The sequence below is a fragment of the Trachypithecus francoisi genome, unplaced genomic scaffold (assembly GCF_009764315.1).
Source record: "Trachypithecus francoisi isolate TF-2019V2 unplaced genomic scaffold, Tfra_2.0 Lachesis_group2, whole genome shotgun sequence".
Classification (NCBI taxonomy): Eukaryota; Metazoa; Chordata; class Mammalia; order Primates; family Cercopithecidae; genus Trachypithecus; species Trachypithecus francoisi.
Genome location: NW_022681465.1, coordinates 176,714,708 through 176,721,178, shown reverse-complemented (window position 1 = coordinate 176,721,178; position 6,471 = coordinate 176,714,708). Strand labels below are relative to the sequence as shown.

The 6,471-nt window shown below is 37.4% G+C and overlaps 1 protein-coding gene across 6 annotated transcripts in view; it reads left to right on the top strand.

The window, feature by feature from the left end:
* AP3S1 (adaptor related protein complex 3 subunit sigma 1) overlaps window positions 1-6,471 on the top strand; it is a 72,161-nt gene that overhangs the window by 1,449 nt on the left and 64,241 nt on the right. The window lies entirely within an intron of this gene.

Sequence of the window (6,471 nt, the reverse complement as noted above, 5' to 3'; positions counted from 1 at the left end):
AGCTGAAACACGTAAAATTGGGTTCCCAGTGGTCGGATTAATGTGAGGTATAACTGTTGTGTGGTATTGTGGCACTTTGCTTATAGCCAGAAATGAGCTTTCAATTCAATTTTGAAATTGTGCCAAGGCTAACACTTTTATGCAGATAAGTCCCAGATGGAAATCAATCTTGCCATTACAAAGTAAATGTGAAAATGTCAGTTTGCCTAAAATGATAATGCAGTCTGTGAAGGTGTTAGTTGAAGTGAGAAATCTTGAGCTTATTCTTCATTTTTTTTCCGTTGTTTTGCTTTTGCTAGCTATAAAGAATATTTTCTGCTACTCCTGTGTGGTTTTAATTTACTATAACTTAAATACTGATGGTCTGTTTAAAAATTCTACATCATTCTGTAACCCAGCTTAAATTCTAGTTGATCCTCCTGAGTGAAAAAAATGCCATTAACTTTACCTGTTTGTTAAAATATAGTACCGGCCTTTATTGAAGGAATCTTTTTCATAACCATTTTGCCAGTGTCATCCATTTGCAGTGTAAAAAAGGTATGTTGCAATAGTAAAACAATTCAAAAAATTATTTTTCCATATGTAAATTTAAGCAATATTCGAAACTGGGTTTCCTGGCTAATCCATATAATCAGTGTATACTATTCGTGTAGTGTAGAATGTAACTATCTACTGAAAAATGCATTTAATTTAGAAACTCAGGAATCTGCCTTTCCCTTGTCCAAAAGTGGGAACAGAAGTATTGTTTACCATCACTCACTAGGTAGCAGTGACGGTTAATGTGGGAAGAGGCAGTTCTGGCGGCAGTGGCAGCTGTGGTGGCATTTTTGGCCGTTGTATGAGTGACAGTGCCACTGAGGGCAGAGGGCTGGAAGATATATAAAGAAGAATCTGGTGGTCACGGGCCATGTATAAGTGGAGTATGAAAAGTTGTTTCTGTGTATTAGGTTTCTGTAGGTTGGGTTTTGCTGAGTGTGTTTTTTTTGTCTTTCGGGAATAATTTAAGATTATTTGTTTATATATTTGCTTCCTCCACCAGACCATGACCTTTTTGAGGGCAGTTATTTTTTTTCATTCGTTCATTCCATCAGTTTGTCAACGGATATTTAATTCATGCCTACCATATGCAGAAACAGTTTTAAAATCTGAAGATGAACAGATAACTTTCGCCCTTGCGTGAGAAACGTAGGCTATATTATAGCATGTCAGATAATATTAAGTGCTGTGGAAAAAAAATAAAGCACGGAAGAGTCTTAGAGACTGAGAGGATGACAGTTTAAAATAGGGTAGTCTGGTAAGTTCTCACTGAGAAGGTGGCATTTGAGCAAAGACTTGAAGGAGGTAAGAAAGGCAGCCTTGCAGATATCTGGGGGAAGAGCATCCCAGGTGGAAGGAGCAGCAACTGCAAAAACCCTGAAGAGAGTGCCTGTTGGAAGAACTCCAGGAACTTCTACATAGCGGGAGCAGACTGTGTAAGGGAACATGAGTTGAAAGTGTCTGTGTAGGGCATCATTCTATTCTTGCTGCCTGGAACGTCCTTCCTTTCCATTGCCACGTGTACAAATTCAACCCCTTGTTCTAGGCCCAGCACAAACATCACCTAAACAGTCGGTGAAGCCTTTGATCTTGCTCAAAGGCTCCTCTTGGTTTTTAGGATTTTATTTTTTATCTTTGTTATGGCACAATGTTCTCGTTCACAGCCTGTATTCCTTGTGGCAGCCATCCTATAGAATACTTGAAGGAACGTATCAGATTTTAGATAAATTTGTGTCATTCTTAGCAGTCAACACTGAGGCTTGAACACAGAAAACTAACTCTTTGCTAAATGCATTTATTTAGAATCTCCTAGCTTGGGATAGAGTTTGGATTAGAATTGACTTCCTGAGTTTCCGTCTGTCTTCTAAAATGTAGTCCTTCACTAACTAGAGGTTTTACGAATTTCTGCCTTTAGCATAAAAGTAATGATGGAATACCTCTTACTCAGCTGTTTCTGTTTTAAGAGGTCTCTAAGAAGTGTATGTCCAATATGAACAAAAATTTTGAGTTTAATTTATTAAACAGTATCTAGGGATGTGACTGAGCTAATGATTCCATATGCTGGCAGGATGCTGAGGTTTGAGTCCAACAGTAATGGTTTAACACTAAGCAATTTGAAAAATGTTTAACCCTTGGCCAACAAGTTTATCCTACTGCATTGCATTTTCATTCCTCATTTATCTCCCTCATAATATAACAACTTATATATTCATCTCTGCCCTTTAACAGTGCACATTTCCATTTCATGCTGTAATAGATTGTTAGATTCGATTGTGGCTCCAAGCTGTTATATGTGAGAAATATGAAGTCGCACACCTGTTAAACGGAAGTTTTGGTTCATTCTGCTAGAGTTAGGCATTACGAATTCAAGTGTGGGCTAGGTGCCTTGGCTCATGCCTGTAATCTCAGCACTTTGGGAGGCTGAGGCAGGCGGATCGCCTGAGGTCAGGAGTTCAAGACCAGTCTGGCCAACATGGTGAAACCCCGTCTCTACTAAAAATACAAAAATTAGCCAGGCATGATAGGGCACGCCTGTAATTGCAGCCACTCGGGAGGCTGAGGTAGGAGAATTGCTTGAACCTGGGGAGGTAGAGGCTACAGTGAGCCGAGATCGTGCCATTGCATTCCAGCCTGGGTGACAGAGCGAGACTCTGTCTCAAAAAAAAAAAAAAAAAAAAAAATTCAAGTCTGTACTCAGAATGCCTCCCTTTTTGTTTTTGCCGTCTATATCCTTGGTCTATGACTGCACAAATTCAAATGTTTTTCTTCGTTTGTCTTTTTAAGTTGATGCTTAGCCTCCGCGACTTGGCAACAGTAACCTGTAGTCTTGTAATACTTGCCTGACAGTATTTGTGCATTACTGTAAATAACTAATGAGATGTATCTTATAAACCAAATATATTTTTACATAGCTATCAAACAAAAAAATCTCTTGGGTTATGATTCCATAATGTATCCTCTGGTGAATTACTTTAAAAACATTTTTTTTATAGAGAAAAGGTCTCACTAGGTTGCCTAGGCTGGTCTTAACCTCCTGGCCTCAAGCAGTCCTCCACATTTGGCCTCCCCAAGTGCTGGGATAAAGATCTGAGCCGCCATGCCTGGCCTGTGAATTGCTTTTATAAAGTGGAAATGTCTTTCTTTTGTGTGGATTATCTTAGTTGTTTCTGCAGATATAAAATACTGTGTGTATGTATGCATGTGCGTACACACCACACATACATGAAGTACAAGCCGGAAAAGTTTCAAGTTAACCTATATGAGTTGCCTCAGTTTTTTAATAAACTATATTTAATTAAACTGTTAACCAAATGCAAGCCTTAGGAGAAACTCTAAGATTCTTCTTTCCCGTTTTTCTTTTAAAATTTTAACATAAAAATACAAAGTGTTGAAAGTATAGATAACTTATTTTTTCTTTTAAAAATGTCCCTTAAAAAGATTCATCCATGTTCACTGATGTCTTTTTTTAGTCACTATTAAGACATTGTGGCAGATGGGATAATTAAACTTAAGTCTGTGATCAAGATAGAATTATCAACACTGCTGAGTATGAGGGTGTTAACACGTATTAACACATGGCATTTCAGCTTTTTGTTAAGAAGAAAATTCCATACGATTTGATTTCCTTCCATATTAGTTATAATGCATTTGTCTACATAAATTGGGTTTTATGTAGCCTGACTCAAATGCTTAGAAAGAACTACGTTAGGTACATTGTAGGAAGTGCGGAGTAGTAGACCGATTCCAAACTCAAATGCTTAGAAAGAACTACGTTAGGTGCATTGTAGGAATTGCGGAGTAGTAGACCGATTCCAAACTCAAATGCTTAGAAAGAACTACGTTAGGTACGTTGTAGGAATTGCGGAGTAGTAGACCGATTCCAAACTCAAATGCTTAGAAAGAACTACGTTAGGTACGTTGTAGGAATTGCGGAGTAGTAGACCGATTCCAAACTCAAATGCTTAGAAAGAACTACGTTAGGTGCATTGTAGGAAGTGCGGAGTAGTAGACCGATTCCGAACTTAAATGATTCAGCAAATCGATGACTTTTTGTAGATCCAGTTTCTTTTTCTTTCTCTGCTTTACTCATCACAAAATTACTATTTCCAAAGCCTGTTTTTCTCCTTGAAATTGGTGGTAATCAGTTCAATTCAGAAAGAGACAACTATCTGTTTCTGCAGTCCTGGACTGCGTCTTTTTCTTCATTCTGCTTAGACCCACCCAAGACCAATAATATTAATAGCTTACCCTAATCAAGATCTAACCTTGGATTGGAGCTGAAGATGAGAGTGAAAACGGGAATGAAATGGATATTCTGTTGGAAAGATTAAAGAAAGGAGTAGATGGTGGGAGGCAAACAAGGGTCTGCTATTTCCTCTTCTAAACTTTTAAAAAAATATTTATTTTTATGGCCGGGCATGGCGGATCATGCCTGTAATCCCAGCATGTTGGGAGGCCTAGGTGGGAGGATCATTTGAGCTCTGAAGTTCAAGACCAGCCTAGGCAACGTGGCAAAACCCTGTCTCTATGCAACAAATACAAAAATTAGCGAGTCGTATTAGCACACAACTATAGTCCTAGCTACTTAGGTGACTGAGGTGAGCGGATTGCTTGAGCTCCGGAGGTTGAGGCTGCAGTGAGCTGAGACTGCACCATTGCACTCCAGCCTGGGTGCCAGAGGAGACTCAGTCTCAAAAAGTTAAAAAAAACATTTTTTTGTTAAGGTACAGATGACAAAAAAATTACACATATTTACAGTGTACTTTCCTTTTTGTATATGTATATATTGTGAAATGGGTAAATCAAGCTAATTAACATATCTATCACCACTATTCCCTCTTTATTAGCTTTTAATATATATCAGTTTTCTGTAATTTTAGATTGCTTCTGAGGTTATTAATACCAGGAATGGTTCCTTGTAATATGCAATACTGAACATGTGTCACAATAGGTCTTAATTTCAGGTTTTCCTTATATCAAAGTGTCCTCGAAAAACCCAAATGCTGATACGGTCACAGTTTTTATATGAAGTATGCTGGAAAACTTGCTTTTTAAAAATTAAGGTGAAACCTTTTGAATATTTAATTGTAAAGGAGGAAATAAAGTGTCCAAAGTTAAAATGATTTTTAGTTTTGAGGTAAGTGTTATAAACAGTGCAATGTTATAGGTCATTTCATGGCTTTTCTAAAAGAAGGCCTTACATAACGTACCTATATTATATTCTTTAGCAAAGTTGTTTTCAATTTTAAGTAACTTTCTTTTTTGTGACTATGTGGCAAATTAAGTATTAAGGCCACTAAGGTCATTCTTGATTTTACCACACACAGGTAATTATTAACACTTAGTGTATTTCCCCCAGTTTTTATTTTTCCTTTCAGAATGTCTCAGTGAATAGGATATACCTTTTAGACATTAATAACACAAATAAATGCTTTGAAGCTGATGGTGGATTTATTAAACATTGTGGCTTTAAGGTAACTGAGTATGTTAATGTTCAGCCACTCTATTGTTAAAATTTAAAAAACACAATATATGTTAATAGCATATTAATAATTTGCATGTTTTAAGAAATGTGTGTATATCTTTTGTATACAATTAAACTTACCTATGTAACCTGCGGTTATCAGTGTCCTTGTCTTTTTCATTCTAAAGGGAAATCTTCGCTTATTTTTGTTTGAAAGTCAAGAGTTCATTCTTGCCTTTAGTACTTAGAGTCTTCTTTGTACCTGGGGATTATGGATTTTGTCACTGCTGTTTATAATTCAAGATGTTACCATCTAGAGGGCCCAGTCCCCTTCCAACCTCTTGTTATATAAAACTCTCACATTAGGCTAACTAAACACATTCTTTCCTCACCCATCCTGCCTTTTCAGCTTTCCTCTCATCAAATCCTTTGAACTACAATATAGTTAGAATTCTTTGCTGAAGAATCAGGCAACTCTTAGAAGGATACTGAGGTGAAAAAAGAACAATTCTAGCTACCAACTGTTTTCTTAAGACTCCAAGTGGAGGAAGCACCTGTAGAGTTAGGCCTCTGACTAGGCCTTCTAGAGATAGGCCTCTGGGAAGAGGAGTGAGCTTTCTGGATACTTGCTGATCTGTCTCTCCATTACACTCTTCTCTTGTCCTGTCCATATTCTTTCAAGTATTTATTTGTTGTTTGTATGGCCCTATTGTAAGCACTAGTAATACAGTGATGAGTAAGACAGATGTCACCCTTGCCCTGTGAGTTTACATTCTGGTGATAGGAGATAGGCAATAAATTATTTAAGATTGTAATTAGTCCGAAGAAAAACGAAACAGTATAAGGGAATAAAGCTTGACGGAGGAGAGCCTATATTAGATAGGGTCATTGGGAATACCTCTTTGATGACCTGACATTTGAGAGGAAAACTGAATGAGATAAGAGAGGGAGAATTATGAGAACAGCAAAGA